Source organism: Bufo gargarizans, chromosome 8 (assembly GCF_014858855.1).
Source record: "Bufo gargarizans isolate SCDJY-AF-19 chromosome 8, ASM1485885v1, whole genome shotgun sequence".
In the NCBI taxonomy this organism is placed as follows: Eukaryota; Metazoa; Chordata; class Amphibia; order Anura; family Bufonidae; genus Bufo; species Bufo gargarizans.
The window spans coordinates 112,523,559-112,543,995 of NC_058087.1; the positions used below are offsets into that span (position 1 = coordinate 112,523,559).

Sequence of the window (20,437 nt, forward strand, 5' to 3'; positions counted from 1 at the left end):
CCAGAGTCTCACTGCTCTTACCGTAAAGAATCCTTTTCTATGTTTGTGTACAAACCTTCTTTCCTCCAGACGCAGAGGATGTCCCCTCGTCACAGTCACAGTCCTGGGGATAAATAGCTGATGGGATAGATCTCTGTACTGACCCCTGATATATTTATACATATTAATTAGATCTCCCCTCAGTCGTCTTTTTTCTAAAGTGAATAACCCTAAGTTTGACAATCTTTCAGGGTACTGTAGTTGCCCCATTCCAGTTATCACTTTAGATGCCCTCCTCTGGACCTTCTCCAGCTCTGCTATGTCTGCTTTGTTTACAGGAGCCCAGAACTGTACACAGTACTCCATGTGTGGTCTGACTAGCGATTTGTAAAGTGTTAGGACTATGTTCTTATCACGGGAATCTATGCCCCTTCTGATGCAACCCATTATCTTGTTGGCCTTGGCAGCAGCTGCCTGACACTGGTTTTTGCAGCTTAGTTTGCTGTTTATTAAAATTCCTAGATCCTTTTCCATGTCAGTGTTACCGAGTATTTTACCATTTAGTATGTACGGGTGACTTGCATTATTCCTTCCCATGTGCATAACTTTACATTTATCAGTGTTAAACCTCATCTGCCACTTATCTGCCCAAGCCTCCAATCTATCCAGATCGCTCTGTAGTAGTATACTGTCCTCATCAGTGTAAATTACTTTACACAGTTTAGGGTCATCTGCAAAAATTGATACTTCACTATGCAAGCCTACTACAAGATCATTAATAAATATATTGAAGAGAATAGGGCCCAATACTGACCCCTGAGGTACCCCACTAGTGACAGTGACCCAATCTGAGTGTGTACCGTTAATAACCACCCTCTGTTTTCTATCACTGAGCCAGTTACTTACCCACATACAGATGTTTTCTCCCAGTCCGAGCATTCTCATTTTATATACTAACCTTTTATGTGGTACAGTGTCAAATGCTTTGGAGAAGTCCAGATATACGACATCCATTGATTCGCCGCTGTCAAGTCTAGAACTTACCTCCTCATAGAAACTGATTAAATTAGTCTGACATGACCGCTCCCTCACAAAGCCATGCTGATATGGCGTTATTTGCTTATTTCCGTTGAGATGCTCTAATATAGCATCTCTCAGAAAACCTTCAAACAGTTTACCCACAACAGATGTTAAACTTACCGGCCTATAGTTTCCAGGCTCTGTTTTTGGCCCCTTTTTGAATATTGGCACCACATCTGCCATGCGCCAATCCTGTGGGACATTCCCTGTCAGTATAGAGTCTGCAAATATCAGAAATAAGGGTCTGGCTATGACATTACTTAATTCCTTTAGGATACGGGGGTGTATGTCATCCGGTCGCTGATATACTTCTTCCTGGGTCAGACAGGACACTTTTAATGGGGAATTTATTTTTGCATTCTGCATGTCATCTGACAATTTATTTTCCTCAGTGAATACATTGGAGAAAAAAATATTTAAGTGGATGTATGTACTCTTCATATCTATCCATATTACTTTTTACTATTGCACCTAAATATCTAAATGAATATACTACCTGGAGACCCCTTTCTACTCCATTCCTATTCACTTCCTGCCCCAAGGACAAACATACTGACTTTTCATAATTTGTCGGGAAAATCTACTGTGATTCTTAATCAATTCTATTACTTTAGGTATTGAATTTAATTGATACTTCAACAACAGAACCAAGTAGTCTCCATACAATAACACCTTTTTCTCTGTCCTTCCATACATAAAACCTTTTATCCCATGATTACTTCTAATCAACTCCACCAACGGTTTAACACCAAAGCAAACACCAATTGAAAGAGGGGACAGGCCCCGTCTTGTCCCATGAGCAAGCTGAAACATCCTGGACACCTTCTTCTCCTACACATATACAAGCCTTTGCACCACCATACAGACAACTTACCCCCCTTATGAATGTTCTTCCAAACCCCATTCTCTCCAGTACACACCAGATGAAATCCCTGTCGACCTGATCAATCACCATCTAATATTAACTATTACAGATTTCCCTTGCATAAATCCTGGCTGATCTTTCTGTACTAATAATGTTAATACTTTCGCTTCATTGAGATGCCCTCAATAAAGCCAGCATCTGCCCTTTTTCTAATGAAAATTCATACACCTCCAAAAGGAAATAAGAAACACCTCTCTTTTTTTATATAATTCTGTCAGGATCCCATCGCTACCTGTGGCCTTTCCTATATATATAGACTCATAATACTCCCTAAGTCCTTTGATTTTTTTTATATATTTTTTCTATATCCCTTATTATCTTGCGCCCCCACCTCCCTTTTATCGTTCCTATTTGATTATTCTGTCTTTGGGCCCTCAATATATTGTTCCATTCCCTTCATTGCATGATAATTCCCTATTATAGCTTTATGCTATATTAGAGCATCTCAACAGAAATAAGCAAATAACGCCATATCAGCATGGCTTCGTGAGGGATCGGTCATGTCAGACTAATTTAATCAGTTTCTATGAGGAGGTAAGTTCTAGACTTGACAGCGGCGAATCAATGGATGTCGTATATCTGGACTTCTCCAAAGCATTTGACACTGTACCACATAAAAGGTTAGTATATAAAATGAGAATGCTCGGACTGGGAGAAAACATCTGTATGTGGGTAAGTAACTGGCTCAGTGATAGAAAACAGAGGGTGGTTATTAACGGTACACACTCAGATTGGGTCACTGTCACTAGTGGGGTACCTCAGGGGTCAGTATTGGGCCCTATTCTCTTCAATATATTTATTAATGATCTTGTAGAAGGCTTGCATAGTGAAGTATCAATTTTCGCAGATGACACTAAACTGTGTAAAGTAATTTACACTGATGAGGACAGTATACTACTACAGAGTGATCTGGATAGACTGGAGGCTTGGGCAGATAAGTGGCAGATGGGGTTTAACACTGATAAATGTAAAGTTATGCACATGGGAAGGAAAAATGCAAGTCAACCGTACATACTAAATGGTAAAACACTCGGTAACACTGACATGGAAAAGGATCTAGGAATTTTAATAAACAGCAAACTAAGCTGCAAAAACCAGTATCAGGCAGCTGCTGCCAAGGCCAACAAGATAATGGGTTGCATCAGAAGGGGCATAGATTCCCGTGATAAGAACATAGTCCTACCACTTTACAAATCGCTAGTCAGACCACACATGGAGTACTGTGTACAGTTCTGGGCTCCTGTAAACAAGGCAGACATAGCAGAGCTGGAGAAGGTCCAGAGGAGGGCAACTAAAGTAATAACTGGAATGGGGCAACTACAGTACCCTGAAAGATTATCAAAATTAGAGTTATTCACTTTAGAAAAAAGACGACTGAGGGGAGATCTAATTAATATGTATAAATATATCAAGGGTCAGTACAGAGATCTATCCCATCAGCTATTTATCCCCAGGACTGTGACTGTGACGAGGGGACATCCTCTGCGCCTGGAGGAAAGAAGGTTTGTACACAAACATAGAAAAGGATTCTTTACGGTAAGAGCAGTGAGAATATGGAACTCTCTGCCTGAGGAGGTGGTGATGGTGAGTACAATAAAGGAAATCAAGAGGGCCATGGACGTATTTCTGGAGCTTAATAATATTACAGGCTATAGCTACTATAGAGGGATCTTCCTCTGGATCAACTTGCGGGATAACAGGCCGAACTGGATGGACAAATGTCTTTTTTCGGCCTTATGTACTATGTTACTATGACTATTTCCTTTATATCACAAATCCCTGAACTGATCTTGATTTTCAATCCAAATTCTCCTATTCTCTTCCCCAGGGTTACTTGCAAAGTTTTTTCTGACTCTCTAACTTGTTTCAATACCTCTATTTCACTAACCTCTTTCATTTTTACTGAGTGATTATACTTTTAATATACTCCTTAAATAAGCTTTTACTGTGTCCCATACTACCCTTATATCCTCAGAGGATTAATTATACTCCAGAAAAGCCTTAATTTAATGTCTAATATGAATACCTTCCTTCAATGTCCTTATCCAAAATGGCTTAATCTTAAAATAAATGATCTCTTCCCTCTTTTTACTCAAATCCACAATAATTAGTGAATGGGCCAATCCTCATTTTAGACACTAAATTAAACCCTAATTAAATTTGTCAAAAACCATGCAATCCGTGACAACGATCCACACATTGCTGAATAAAAAGAAAACACCCTTCTATCTGGGTACTTCTCCCTCCATACACCCATACACCCTACCTCCTTAATTAACTTCCCAAAAAGTATGTTAATCGTACCCAAGGGCTTCCCTTTCCCCAAAGCTTAATGCTTATCGACATCTATGATCTTATTAAAATCCCCCATCATCATTATTGAATCACCAACGTATTCTTTCAATTGTTGTCTGATCTCTACCAGTAACTCTAATGGACCCCCTGATGGCACATACAAACCCACTAATGCCATTTTATTCCTGCCAACCAACAATTTACTATTTTATATAACGACTTTGGGGATCCTATCTTTGAGATGTTTCCGGAAAAGCAATATTTTTGTTAACAAACTTTACCCCTCTGGAATGGCTAGAAAAAATTGTGTGATAAGCCACCCTCACACAGTGCCTTCTAACCATATTGGTCGTCGAAGGGACTAGGTAAGTCTCCTGCAAACATAACAGCCCCAGAGAAAATGATTCAGACGAATCAAACACTGCCTTCCTTTTCAACCTATCATTTAAACCTTATATTCCATGAAAGAATTCTAACCATTGCTTCAGAGTTTTTTTTTTTTTTTTTTTTTTTTTTTTTTAGCCCTATATTAGATAAATAGAAGAGAAAAATAAAAAAAAAACTCTTCCCTCACGCTGAACCCCTATCTTTCCCTTAATTCCTTGCTATAAAAAACAGATTCTATCCAAAGCATAATTCGGGACAGCCAAGAAACTTATATTCTTCCTAACAAAAGCATGTCCATACCGCATTATTCTACTAATTTCCATTCAACCCAGTTTGAAGCTTCTTCAGCTGAATTGAAAACTGTGTATTGTATTCCTTTGGCTCTTAATCTCTTTTTAGTTTCAATATAATTTATTCTCCTCTTTTGGATTTCATTTGGATAATCCCCAAACAGCATTATAGGAGAGCCATTGTACACAAAGTAGATCATTTTCCTCTCGCTTTTTTTTTAAATGCAGTCTCTGTTCCATTATGCCAGCAGCTTAATTAGCATTTGCTCTCTGAGTCGCCCCTGCAGTTCTTTGTTTGAATGGTACTCTGTGTCCTCTCCACCATATATTGCTTAGAGAGAGAGAGAGAGAGAGTCCTCCCCCAATCTCATTCTTAATCCAATCTCACATAAACCTTATGGGATCCTCCCCCTCAACCCCCTCTGGCAATTTTATTCTTATATTCTTGTGCCAAGATCTACTCTCCAGATCAATCAGCTTCCTCGTATTGATTTATTGGCCATCTCTTTGTTCTTTCATTTCCTTCTGCCAGTTATTGATCTCGTCCTCTATTGTACTAATTCTGCCCTCTGCCTCATCCATGTTATGCATATCCCCCCGCAGTCGGCAGATTTCTGATTTAATGCTCCTCTACTCTTTTAACAAATTCCCCACCGCTTTAAAACACTGTAATATTTGTTTTGAGATCTCTATTAAGGAGAATTATTTTCTCCCTTCCTCCCCCATCCTCCCAACTCCACCTTGTTCCCTTCGATCACCTCCATCCTTCTCAGCATTGGAAGGGGGAGGGGGGGGGGGGGTACAGTCCAGAGGTACAGGTATAAAGATATTTAAGATGTTAGTACATTGGAGGTCTCCAATTAGCAACTCAAATACTTTGCAATATATTTCTACATGCACTGATTTTCAGAGCAGTTTAAGAACTTTATTTTTTTTAATTCACTGTTTCTTCTTCCTACCACATGGATCTTCTTCCACACATTCTGCTGCCCCACTCCATCCACTGGCTCCTTCTTTTCCATGATCCAGTCCAGAAATGTGTAGGTTATCCAGTCCAGAAAAGTGTGTTTACTTTTATTTGCCTTTTCAGCTGTGAACCTCCTGTTTCCTCCATTCCCATATAATTTTTTTCGCTTGAAAACGGCCCAAAATGTCGTTGTTTTGTTGTATTTTACGAATTCCAGTTAAAAAAGGGATATTATATGTAAGCCTTTTCTGCTTTGACATTTTTTTTAAATTGGATGCAGCAGGAGACTACTGGTATTTTCTACAACAAACTACAGTAATGAAAGAACTGTCTGCACTGTCCTTCATAGTTATGGGGGCACTGTAGCTGAGAACATCAGTGGATGACACCAGGGATGTACATAGAAATCACTGGGCTCCATAGCAAGAATCTAAATTGGGCCCCCATGCCCCATTCATAGACCCTCCAGTTACCCATTCCGGTCTAGTATATACAGCAATGCATGTGAGGTATGAGGTATAAATTACAGCTCGTACATCACATATCGGTACACTGCTGGATATACTTATAGATCTTAACACACCTCATTTATTGTACCTTGTACCCGACATATCGGTACACTGCTGGGTATACTACATACCTGTGTCCACTGCATCAATTATACTGTATAGTAGATGCAGTGTATGTGTGTGAATAAATAATATATATATATATATATATATATATATATATATATATATATACACACAGTACAGACCAAAAGTTTGGACACACCTTCTCATTCAAAGAGTTTTCTTTATTTTCATGAAAATTGTAGATTCACACTGAAGGCATCAAAACTATGAATTAACACATGTGGAATTATATACCTAACAAAAAAGTGTGAAACAACTGAAAATGTCATATTCTAGGTTCTTCAAAGAAGCCACCTTTTGCTTTGATTACTGCTTTGCACACTCTTGGCATTCTCTTGATGAGTTTCAAGAGGTAGTCACTTGAAATGGTTTTCACTTCACAGGTGTGCCCTGTCAGGTTTAACAAGTGGGATTTCTTGCCTTATAAATGGGGTTGGGACCATCAGTTGCATTGTGGAGAAGTCAGGTGGATACACAGCTGATTGTCCTACTGAATAGACTGTTATAATTTGTATTATGGCAAGAAAAAAGCAGCTAAGTAAAGAAAAGCGAGTGGCCATCATTACTTTAAAGAATGAAGGTGAGTCAGTCCGAAAAATTGGGAAAACTTTGAAAGTGTCCCCAAGTGCAGTCACAAAAACCATCAAGCGCTATAAAGAAACTGTCTCACATGCGGACCACCCCGGAAGAGGAACACCAAGAGTCACCTCTGCTGCAGAGGAGAAGTTCATCCGAGTCACCAGCCTCAGAAATCGCAGGTTAACAGCAGCTCAGATTAGAGACCAGGTCAATGCCACACAGAGTTCTAGCAGCAGACACATCTCTAGAACAACTGTTAAAGATTAAAGACTGTGTGAATCAGGCCTTCATGGTAGAATATCTGCTAGGAAACCACTGTTAAGGAAAGGCAACAAGCAGAAGAGACATGTTTGGGCTAAAGAACACAAGGAATGGACATTAGACCAGTGGAAGTCTGTGCTTTGGTCTGATGAGTCCAAATTTGAGATTTTTGGTTCCAACCACCGTGTCTTTGTGTGACGCAGAAAAGGTGAACGGATGGACTCTACATGCCTGGTTCCTACCGTGAAGCATGGAGGAGGTGTGATGGTGTGGGGGTGCTTTGCTGGTGACACTGTTGGGGATTTATTCAAAATTGAAGGCATACTGAACCAGCATGGCTACCACAGCATCTTGCAGCGGCATGCTATTCCATCTGGTTTGCGTTTAGTTGGACCATCATTTATTTTTCTACAGGACAATGACCCCAAACACATCTCCAGACTGTGTAAGGGCTATTTGACCATGAAAGAGAGTGATGGGGTGCTGCGCCAGATGACCTGGCCTCCACAGTCACCGGACCTGAACCTAATCGAGATGGTTTGGGGTGAGCTGGACCGCAGAGTGAAGGCAAAAGGGCCAAGTGCTAAGCATCTCTGGGAACTCCTTCAAGACTGTTGGAAGACCATTTCAGGTGACTACTTCTTGAAGCTCATCAAGAGAATGCCAAGAGTGTACAAAGCAGTAATCAAAGCAAAAGGTGGCTACTTTGAAGAACCTAGAATATGACATATTTTCAGTTGTTTCACACTTTTTTATAACATATCCAGGGACTGTACCATTATTGGTGCAAGTGTTTATATAAGGCTGTTTCACACAAGCATGTCCGGTGCAGGATTCACTTTCCATTTGAGTGTGATCCTCTGTTCTGGATACTGCGTGTCTTGCAGGGGCACATGGCATTATACTGATTTTATAATGCTGTGTGCCTCTGCATGACCTTACTTCTACATATTCACACTGGCAGCTTTGTAGGTATTATCTAGTTATCTCACTGACACAGGAGGGGGTAAAACATGCTGTTGTATGCATGCAGTCATGTATTTAAAAGTGTCTAGTGGACAAAAAGCATGAGATAAATAGGTGGTTGGCTCTCACCTAGTGGCTATGACAGGTGCTGCTAACTCACGAATTGGGTGCCCGACCCCAAGATAAATATTATAATAGTTAAAAAAGAGGAGTGAGCACTCCCAACACTTCGACCATAGATTATAAGGAATATATTTATTAATAGTGTAATAGAACCTAGTGTGTCCAATAAATGAATTACATACAGTCACACATAGTTCATAAATCACACAATGTAAAAAGAATAAAAATACAATTGGTACCAATAAAAAGGGCGAGGGCCTCTAGCGGCAATGCGGGTAACTTAGTTTTAGCAATAGTATGGTGGAATTTTTGTGTGTAAAATAAACAAACATACATACTTTTTTATTTTAAAAATCTATTTTCAAAAATACGTTCTAGCTATATTTTGTAAAGCAGGGGATATTTTCTTCGTCAAATATACAAACGCATATTTTCTGCATTAATAAAAGATGTAAAAAAAAAAAAACTTTAAATGTCCAATTAAGAGGAATACCGTAGGGGAACAACATAACCACTTCCCATCTGGGCCATTTGCCCCCTTCCTGACCAGGCCTAATTTTGCAAAACTGACATGTCTCACTTTATGTGGTAATAACTTTGGAACGCCTTTATTTATCCAAATCATTCAGAGATTGTTTTCTCGTGACACATTGTACTTCATGATGGTCATAAATTTGAGTCAAAATATTTCACCTTTATTTATGAAAAAATCACAAATTTACCCAAAAATTAGAAAAATTTGCAATTTTCTAAATTTCAATTTCTCTGCTTTTAAAACAGAAAGTGATACCTCATAAAATTACTTAACATTCCCCGTATGTCTACTTTGTGTTGGCATCATTTTGGAAATGTCATTTTATTTTTTTAGGACGTTAGAAGGCTTAGAAATTTAGAAGAAATTCTTCAAATTTTTAAGAAAATTGCCCAAACCCACTTTATAAGGACCAGTTTAGGTCTAAAGTCACTTTGTGGGGCCTACATAGTGGATACCCCCATAAATGACCCCATTGTAGAAACTACACCCCTGAAGGTATTCAAAACCGATTTTACAAACTTTGTTAACCCTTTATGCGTTCCACAAGAATTAAAGGAAAATGGAGATCAAATTTTTAAATTTCACTTTTTTGGCAGATTTTCCATTTTAATCCAATTTTTTCTTTAACACATCGATGGTTAACAGCCAAACAAAACTCAAAATTTATTAGCCAGATTCTGCGGTTTACAGAAACACCCCACATGTGGTCATAAACTGCTGTATGGGCACACGGCAGGGCGCAGAAGAAAAGGAACTCCACATGGTTTTTAGATGCCATGTTCCATTTGAAGCCCTCTGATGCACCCTTACAGTAGAAACTCCCAAGAAGTGACCCCATTTTGGAAACTAGGGGATAAGGTGCCAGTTTTATTAGTACTATTTTTGGGTACATATGATTTTTTTGATCATTCATTATAACACTTATGGGGCAAGGTGACCCAAAAATTGGTTGTTTTAGCACAGTTTCTATTTATTTATTTTTACAACGTTCACCTGAGGGGTTCAGTCAAGTGACATTTTTGTTACGGACGTGGCGATACCTAATATGTATACTTTTTCTCAGTTATTAAAGTTTTACACAATAATAGCATTTTTGAAACAAAACAATTATGTTTTAATGTGTCCATGTTCTGAGAGCTATAGTTTTTATTTTTTTTGAGAGATTTTCCTATGTAGGGGCTCATTTTCTGCGGGATGAGGTGACAGTTTTATTGGTACCATTTTGTGGGACATAAGCGTTTTTGATCACTTGCTGTTGCACCTTTTGTGATGTAAGGTGACAAAAATTGCTTTTTTTGACACAGTTTATTTTTTTTTACGGTGTTCATCTAAGGGGTTAGCTCATGTGATATTTTTATAGAGCTGGTTTTTACGGACGCGGCAATATCTAATATGTATACTTTTTTTATTTTTTTCACTTTAACACAATAATAGCATTTTTGAAACCAAAAAATGATGTTTTAGTGTCTTCTTGTTCTAAGAGCTATAGTTTTTTTTTTTTTTTTTTGAGAGATTTTCTTATGTAGGGGCTAATTTTTTGCGGGATGAGGTGACGGTTTTATTGGTACCATTTTGTGGGACATACGCGTTTTTGATCACTTGGTGTTGCACCTTTTGTGATGCAAGGTGACAAAAATTGCTTGTTTTGACACAGTTTTTTTTTGTTTTCTTTTACGGTGTTCATCTGAGGGGTTAGCTCATGTGATATTTTTATAGAGCTGGTTTTTACGGACACGGCAATACCAAATATGTCTATTTTATTTTATTTTTTCTATTTTTAAATTTATTTTTTTATTCCTTACTTAGGGACCTTTTTTTTTTTTTACATGTGGAACTTTTTATTTATTTTATTTTTTCAACCCTTTATTTTTTTTATTTTTTTTTACACTTTTCGTCCCCCATAAGGTCATACAAGACCTCTGGGGGACATTTGCTTCTCTTTTTCTTTTCTTTTTCACTGTTGATTTCTCCTGTAACTGGGGCTGACATAGTAGCCCCAGTTACAGTGCAAATACACCCCCCAGAGAGGCTGTACAGCGCAATACTGAGCTGTACAGCCTCAGTTCCTGCACGCTCCGGTCCCGGTCCCTGTGTCTGCAGCGATCTAGAAGGCAGGGACACCTGGGAACTGTCCCTGCCTTATCTCTGGGTTGCCCTGCTGTCACTGACAGCGGGCAACCCGATCAGCAGCTGCACGATTAGCGTGCAGCTGCTATTTCTGAAAGGACGTTTTAAAACGTGCTTTCAGAAATAGAGGTCCACCCATAGGACGTTTATATCCTATGGGCAGACGTAAAGTGGATAAAAAAGTCACGTTCAAGGGGCTTGTAACATTTTGGCACTGTACAACATTTTTCTGGCAGTATGGTGCCATAGAACCAGCAATAAAAAATAGGCTGCTAAAATCCAAAATGAGCTCTAGTCTTTTGACTTGCCCCACGCCCACCCAGTAGATAAATTGCATAAATAGCATCGATTTTCAGGGTACGAGCGTACGGTAATGGTTTTAGAAATGTTTGGTCTTGAAAATTTTGATAATAGTTTTTAATTTATTTTTTAAATATTATATCCATCCTTTAATGGCACAAAAGAAAGGTCTAAGGTGTCCCTTGAAAAATATCAGATACATGTAGGCTGGCTCAGAAATTAATCAGTTGTTTGAAGTTAGATAGGCCCATTCCTACAACAGAAAAATTGGCCTGATAAGGAAGGGGAGTTAGGATACCAATAAACAATAAAACACAAAATCAGAATGCGGCTGTAGAACACAAATAGGAGGTAAGTGTCAAAAATGAATAGCTCCTAGATGGGACAAACCCAGACATTCAGCATATACACAGATACAATAAAAAAAAAAAAGGAAATATCCAAAAATGTACAGTATCTTTATTGAAATTGATAAAACAAAAATTTGAATGCATAAGTTGGCAGACAGTCACTACCACATGGAGAGTGCTCACAATATGTTGGGACATCAAATTATAGTATTGCAAGTACAAGTATAAAGAAATACTAAATCAAACCATGTGGCTCCCGCACCTAGATAAAAAAAAAACATGATTCACAACATATACACAATACAGACCCGACTAGTGGCACCTCATAGAGACCCCGACACGTGTTTTGCGTCTGCTTCCTCAGGGGCAGTAGAGGCATAAGGCAGAGAGGCCCACATATATCTATATATATATCTATATATATATATCTATATATATATATATATATATCTATATATATATCATATATATATATATATATATTGTAAGGGATTAGGTAGCGGGGCTGTCGTCTCCTGGGTAGACAGGCACAGTTTAGCAGGCACACCGAAGAAGTTACAATCCACACGGCAGGAACTTCGTTTAACTGGCCTCAGCCAGTTTTATTGTCAGGTTGAGGTACAGAACATAAAACATAGCAAACAAAAATCCTAAGCCTGTCCGGCTCTAACTATACAGCATGAACCCTCCCTGACCCAGTGCCGGCCTAATACCAAGCACCTACACAAAATAGAAAAGTCCGTACCTCTTGAAGTGCTCTCACAGGCTCCATGCAGGTAACCTGTTCCCAGGCTGAGAGAGCTGTGTCTGCATTCTCAGCCTTATATCAGGCCAGCACACCTGAGGAGTAATTACCTGACAGCCCAAAACCCGGACTGTCCGGATGGAGTGGGGCCCACCCTTCTCTCCCCACTCCAGCAACACAGGCCCTAAGAACAGGTTTTATGCAAACCCGAATTGCACAGACCTCTCCTGAACATTTCCCTGGCTGCTTTTAAATGACAGAAGTGAGAAATATTGGGCACACATAGACCCCATCCACTACTTCTCCAGACACTCGGTCACATATCCTCCCCCGCTGTTTCAGACCAGGGGCTGGAACACATCTGGACATCAGACAATGTACACGGGACAAGGCATCTGCATTTCCCATATGGGTCCCTGGCCTGTGCTTTACGGTATACTGGTACTCTTGCAGGGCTAAGAACCATCTTGTTACCCTCCTATTTTTTTCCTTATTCTCACACATCCATTTTAAGGGAGCATGAGCCGTGACCAATTCAAAGTGACGGCCAAGCAAATAGTAGCGGAGTGCTTCCAGGGCCCATTTAATAGCGAGGCACTCTTTTTCCACAATTGCATATTTTTGCTCATGGTCATTAAGTTTCCTGCTCAGATACAGTACAGGGTGTTCCTCTCCATCCCTTACCTGTGACAGTACTGCCCCCAGTCCCACCTCAGACGCATCAGTCTGTAGGACAAACCCTTTCTTAAAATCTGGGGTTATCAGCACTGGCTGAGCGCACAGGAGGGTTTTTAAAGTCTGAAATGATTTTTCAGCCTCTTGTGACCACTTGACCATGACAGAGTCTTTCCCTTTTGTCAGGTCCGTTAATGGGGCTGCAAGGGAAGCAAAATTAGGTATAAATCGCCGGTAATAGCCTGTAATCCCCAAGAAGGCACGGACTTGCTTCTTGTTTACCGGTTGAGGCCACCTTTGTATGGCTTTGATTTTGTTTAACTGGGGCTTTACTAGGCCTCGGCCTATGATGTAACCTAGATACTTAGCATCTTCAAGACCAATGGCACATTTTTTGGGATTGGCTGTGAAGCCTGCCTCACACAGGGAATTGATAACCGCCTGCACCCTAGATAGATGGGATTCCCAGTCTGGACTTTGGATGATGATGTCATCCAGATATGCGGCTGCGTACTATCTGTGGGGTCTTAAAATCTTATCCATCGCCCTCTGGAAGGTTGCAGGGGCTCCATGCAAACCAAACGGCAAGACCACATAATGAAACAACCCATCAGGAGTGGCAAAGGCAGTTTTCTCTTTGGCCTGTCAGGGGAATTTGCCAGTATCCCTTGGTTAGGTCTAGAGTGGTTATATACCTGGCATTTCCGAACCTGTCAATGAGCTCATCAACACGGGGCATTGGGTAAGCATCAAACTTAGATATGGTGTTCAACTTTCGGAAGTCATTGCAAAACCTCCAGCTGCCATCTGGTTTGGGGATCAGAACTATAGGACTGGACCACTGGCTATGGGGCTCTTCAATTACCCCAAGTTCCAACATTTTCCTCACCTCTTCAGAGATAAGCCCTCTCCTGGCCTCTGGTATTTTGTAGGGCCGCAGCTTAACCCTTTTCCCCGGTTCTGTAATGATGTCATGTTTTATGACAGAGGTGCGACCTGGGATCTCTGAAAAAAAATCCCTATTCTTAAAGAGGAATCCCTGCACGTCTACCTTTTGTGTCTTGGCCAGGGAGTCGGGAACTGTTACCTCTGGCAACAGGGGCTTCCCAGAGCACCGCTGCTCTGGTGGGAAGGAGGTGTCAGCTGCAAGTGATAGTCGATCTTTCCACGGTTTTATAAGATTAACGTGGTATATTTGCTCAGGCTTCCTCTTACCTGGTTGACGGATTTTATAGTTTACCTCATTTACTTTCTCTATCACCTCAAAGGGGCCTTGCCACTTAGCCAGGAACTTACTCTCTACTGTAGGGATCAGTACCAGAACACGGTCACCTGGTGCAAAGGCACGTACTCTGGCACTGCGGTTATACACCCTTTGTTGTGCCCCCCTGAGCCTGGGCCATATGTTCTCGTACAATAGGCATCACCGCAGATATACGGTCTTGCATTTGTACCACATGTTCTAGGACACTTCTATAGGGGTTAGCTTCTTCCCAAGTTTATTTTGCTATATCTAGCAGACCCCTAGGGTGGCGACCATATAGCAACTCAAATGGGGAGTAGCCTGCAGAGGACTGAGGCACCTCACGGATGGCAAACATGAGATAAGGGAGAAGGAAATCCCAGTTTTTCCCATCTTTGTCTACCACTTTTTTAAGCATGGCTTTTAGAGTTTTATTAAATCTCTCTACCAGTCCATCAGTCTGTGGATGGTAGACAGAGGTATGCAGCTGTTTAACTTTGAACAGTTTACATAACTCCTTCATGATGCGTGACATAAAGGGGGTACCCTGATCTGTTAGGATCTCTTTTGGTAGTCCCACGCGACTGAACACCTGCACCAACTCTTTAGCTATGGCCTTCGATGACGTATTACGTAAGGGTATAGCTTCCTGGTAACGAGTAGCGTAGTCCATGATTACGAGAATATGTTGGTGGCCTCGAGCAGATCTTACAAGGGGCCCCACCAGATCCATGGCTATTCTCTCAAATGGTATTTCAATGATTGGTAGAGGTACCAGGGGACTACGATAGTGTGGCCTAGGAGCCGAAATTTGGCACTCGGGGCAGGTGTCACAATAGTCTTTAACATCTTTATGGACCCCAGGCCAAAAGAACCTTTGAAGGACTCTGTCTGTAGTCTTTTCAGCTCCCAAATGCCCCCCCATAAGGTGACCATGAGCAATATCTAGTACCGTGCGTCGGTACACTTTAGGAACCACCAGTTGTTCCACCAGATCCTCTCCCCTTTTTACCACCTGGTACAATAAGTCATGTTTCACAGCCATATGCGGGAAACAAAGTCTGCCGTCTGGTTCCACCAGTTTACCATCAATAGACTTCACATTTTCCCTGGCTCTAGTAAGGGTCAGATCTTTTAATTGCTCAGCACCAAATTGCTTTTTCCGTACTGCCAGGTCTGGCAAATTGTCATTAAGTGAGTCTTCCCTCTCTGGACTGCTCTGACCCTCTTCTAACCTATCACTATGGTCAGAGACCTCAGGCTCCCCTACCATGACAGACAAGGGAAACGATTCACCATCAACAGAAGTCTCTCTTAAATACCCACACCTTTCGGTACCCGGTGGTAGGTCATCTCCTTCCTGACAGGCATTTGAAAGTTTATGTTCCCATAGCTGCCAGAAATGTGGAAAATCCCGCCCCATGATGACATCATGCATTAACTTAGGCACTAAACCAACCATAAATTTTTCTGCCCCGAATCGGGTATTTACATCTACCACAGCAGTGTGATAATTACGGGTGTCTCCATGTATGCAGGTTACCGCCATGGTTTTCGTTTGCCATTTCCTGGGGTTTACCAAATCCGTTTTTACAAGGGTGACCAGACTGCCTGAGTCCAACAAGGCACTCACATCTTTACCTTCCACCGTAATAACACACATTTGTTTCTCCCCCGCAGTATTTAGTAATGCTACACACGCAGGCTGGGCATACAGTGATAAACGGCGGTTTATATATGAGGCATCACATTGCATTGGTTCACCATACATTGGGCAATTGGCAACAACATGACCTGGCATTTGACATCTGAAACATTTTATTAAGTCCTTATTAAGTCTCTTATAGGCCACAGATCTCCCTGGCATGGCTTGCCAGCTTCTAGAGCCTGGGCCTCCAGTCTCTCCACTTGCACCCACAGATACATCGCTTCTGCCAGCCCCCCTTTTCCCTTAGAACAGTCTTACCAGGTAGTCCCGGAGATCTCCGCTGCAGGGCTGGGGGGCGCTGCGGCAGACTCAGTAGCTCCTCTGCGGATGTGTACCTCTCCACCATCTCCACCATCTGGTCAGCATTCTTGGGGTCACCGTGGCTCACCCACTTGCGCAAGGTAACGGGGAGGGCCCTTAAGTACCGGTCCATCACAACCCGTTCCACCATCTGAGGGCCTGTCAGGAACTCCGGCTGCAACCACTTTTTGGTCAGGTGTATGAGGTCGTGCATTTGGGAACGTGGAGGTTTATCCATACTGTAGTCCCAGTTGTGCACACGCTGAGCACGGACCGAAAGAGTAACCCCAAGGCGTGTAAGGATCTCCTTTTTTAGCATAACATAGTCCATAGCATCCTGATTCTCCAGGTCAAAATATGCCTTTTGGGGTTCTCCTGAAAGGAAGGGGGCCAACAGTCCGGCCTACTGTGCCTTTGGCCAACCTTCTCGCTCGGCAGTCCTTTCAAATGTGGTAAGGTAGGCCTCCACGTCATCTGCGGTTGTCATCTTTTGCAGAAAGTGACTAGCCCTTATGGCGGCATGAGGGGCCTCTGCCATCCCTGGGATCCGTCCAGCGACACTGGTCAGTTGCTGCACCACAACTGCTAAGGTCTCCCGATCTTTTCTTTGCGCCTCTTGTGCAGCCTCCAGTTGGGCCGTCAGCCTGCGGCTGGTTTCCTCAAGCGCCTTTTGCTGTACTCGGGTAGCCTCCTGCTGCACTCGGGTAGCCTCCTGTTGAGATGCAACAGCTTGCAACATAGCTTTAACCACATCCTCCATTTTCCAAGAGGCAGAAAACAGTCTTTGGTGCACCGCACAAAAATGGACTCTGTCCCTTTAAATGTTCAGTTTTTTTTTTTTTTTTCTTATGCCAGAAATTGGTGTGCACGCATCCTCCACCACATGTAAGGGATTAGGTAGCGGGGCTGTCGTCTCCTGGGTAGACAGGCACAGTTTAGCAGGCACACCGAAGAAGTTACAATCCACATGGCAGGAACTTCGTTTAACTGGCCTCAGCCAGTTTTATTGTCAGGTTGAGGTACAGAACATAAAACATAGCAAACAAAAATCCTAAGCCTGTCCGGCTCTAACTATACAGCATGAACCCTCCCTGACCCAGTGCCGGCCTAATACCAAGCACCTACACAAAATAGAAAAGTCCGTACCTCTTGAAGTGCTCTCACAGGCTCTATGCAGGTAACCTGTTCCCAGGCTGAGAGAGCTGTGTCTGCATTCTCAGCCTTATATCAGGCCAGCACACCTGAGGAATAATTACCTGACAGCCCAAAACCCGGACTGTCCGGATGGAGTGGGGCCCACCCTTCTCTCCCCACTCCAGCAACACAGGCCCTAAGAACAGGTTTTATGCAAACCCGAATTGCACAGACCTCTCCTGAACATTTCCCTGGCCCCATCCACTACTTCTCCAGACACTCTGTCACTATATATATATATATATATATATATATATATATATATATATATATATATATATACACCTAGTACTACCAATTAGTCACACATGATGAAAATCATATAAACCAAGCCCCACTTCACATTATACATCCATTCACACAAGGCGTATTTTCCTGCAAGCACGTATAGCACGTATATGCAAGATCAAATAAATAAATAAACTGTGCTTGATACTAGCATCAAATGAATGATGGCCTCGGCACAAGCGTCCATTAAGACAAACTGTGGCTACAACGGAAACACATAATACGATTACTGAACACACACCTAGACCAGCCGGTATAAGCAAAAGGCATGCAACACCTCCCAGTTGATCACATGATCTGGTGGGGGTGGGGCGCAGGCATAGAATCAAGCAGTTGCCAGATCCACCATCTTGAATAAGTGCAAAATGCCCAAGGAGAAAAGCCCACACAGTAATCACCACCAAAGTGTCCGGGATTCATGACAGCGGTGAGAGTGCAGGAAAGAATGAGCAAGTAGAAATAAACACCAGAAAAAGTGTGATTTGCCAGAGGGTAAAATCCAAAAAGTGTGAACAAGAGACAAAGGGAGAAAAAAATGCAAACGGACAAATGAATGTGAATTAAATATAACAGAAGGTGTGCATGTGTAAAAGGTGCAAAAAATGTTGAAAATTTTGATGAATGAAAAAATATTTGTATTATTGTGTGTAAAAAATTTTTGGGGGGTAAGAGTAGGGAATGTGTGATGAAAAAGAAACGGGGTTCAGAAGAAAGAAGAAAAAAAAAATTGTAGTGGAAGTGAGGAGTAGAAAAGGTGTGTGTCATGTGTGAACATGGAGGAAAAAATAATCATATCAAGTCAAACAAAAGAGAAAAAAAATGTGAAAATGCAAAAAGTTCCTATTTTTTTTTCTTCTGTACTTTCTTTTTCACCACACATTTCACATTGTTCGCATTTCCTACTTTTTTTTACCAATTTTTTCCCCCACACAATAATAATTAATAAAAAGATTTTTTCATTCATCAAATTTTTCTACATTTTTTGCACCTATTACACGTGCATACCTATATATTTAATTCTCATTTGACCGTTTGCATTTTTTCTCCCTTTGTCTCCTGTTCGCACTTTTTGGTTTTTACCCTCACACAAATCACACACCGTCACCACTGTCATGAATCTTGGACACTTTGGTGTTGATTACTGGGTGGGTTTTTTTTCTTGGTCGTTTTGACCTTATCCAAGATTGTCTTAATGAGTGCTTGTGCCGAGGCGATCATTCATTTGATGCTAGTATCAAGCGCAGTCTTCTTTTTTTTATCTTGCATCACATGACTCATTGATCACATGATTGCAATTTGCTAGACGTGCTTGCAGGAGAATACGCCTTGTGTGAATGGATGAATGATATGAAGTGGGGCTTGGCTTATATGATTTTCATCATGTGTGACTAATTGGTAGTCCTGGGTATATATATATAGGGCCCTCTCTGCCTTATGCCTCTACACCCATCAGGAAGCTGATGTGAAACACGTGTCGGGCTCTCTAGGAGGTGCCACTAGCCGGGTCTGTATTGTGTATAGGTTGTGAATCATGTTTTTTTTTATCTAGGTGGGGGAGCCACATGGTTTGATTTTGTAACTTGATGTCCCAACATATTGTGTGCACTCTCCATATAGTTGTGTCTGTCTTTGCCAATTTAAGCATCTATTTACCTGGTAAGGAAGAGGGAAAAACACTCCTGTAATTAAGTGGGTAGCATGTTTTTTGTAGTGTTCTTCCAGCACAATGTTGACGACGAGCTGGTAAACAGAGAAGTGAAGAGAAGACAGCGCTTTTATGAGTGCTGCATTCTCTTGAAACAGATGATCTATGGTGGTACTACGGAAAGCTACGTTTAAAACTAATGTAAAGGGAACTTGTGTTGGTCAAAATAAATCGGCACAAAATAAATTGTTACAAAAATTATGGTTGTCCAAAAATAAGCATTACAGCCATTACACTAGCATTTGTCCCTATAGTATGTCTTTGGAATGTGGGAGTGCCCGGAGGAAACCCTCGCAAACATGGGGAGAACATACAAACTCCATGCAGATGTTGTCCATGGTTGGATTCAAACCTAGGACCCCAGCACTGCAAAGCACTGAGCCACGTACTTGTCACGGCTGTTTAAGGGTAACAAGAGCATACACAGTAAAACGAGCTACTGACCGGACCCAAACTAGGGAAGAGAAAGAGTGACCCCTGTCAGACCCTCAACACTCTCCCTATGCTGCTAAAGCACATGCCCGGATCCATGTGGTGGAACGAGGCATGCCCACGTGCCTAGGACTGATGAGCCCTGTAACCCCTACACTAGTGGAAGGGGCACGGCCACCGATGCCCTGCTCAGAATATGGAGGGAACCGTGGCCACCTCAGATCCAGTCAGAAAATCACCAGGTACACAACAATGTCTGCACACTTAGCTGATGGAGCTGCAGCCGCAGAGAAGACGGATCCAAGGGCCGCTGGCAATATCCGGAGTGCTTGCAGCAACAGAACACAG

At 41.6% G+C, this 20,437-nt stretch overlaps 1 protein-coding gene across 1 annotated transcript in view; it reads left to right on the plus strand.

The window, feature by feature from the left end:
- Positions 1 to 20,437, plus strand: part of LOC122945418 (GPI inositol-deacylase-like) — a 657,393-nt gene that overhangs the window by 233,430 nt on the left and 403,526 nt on the right. The window lies entirely within an intron of this gene.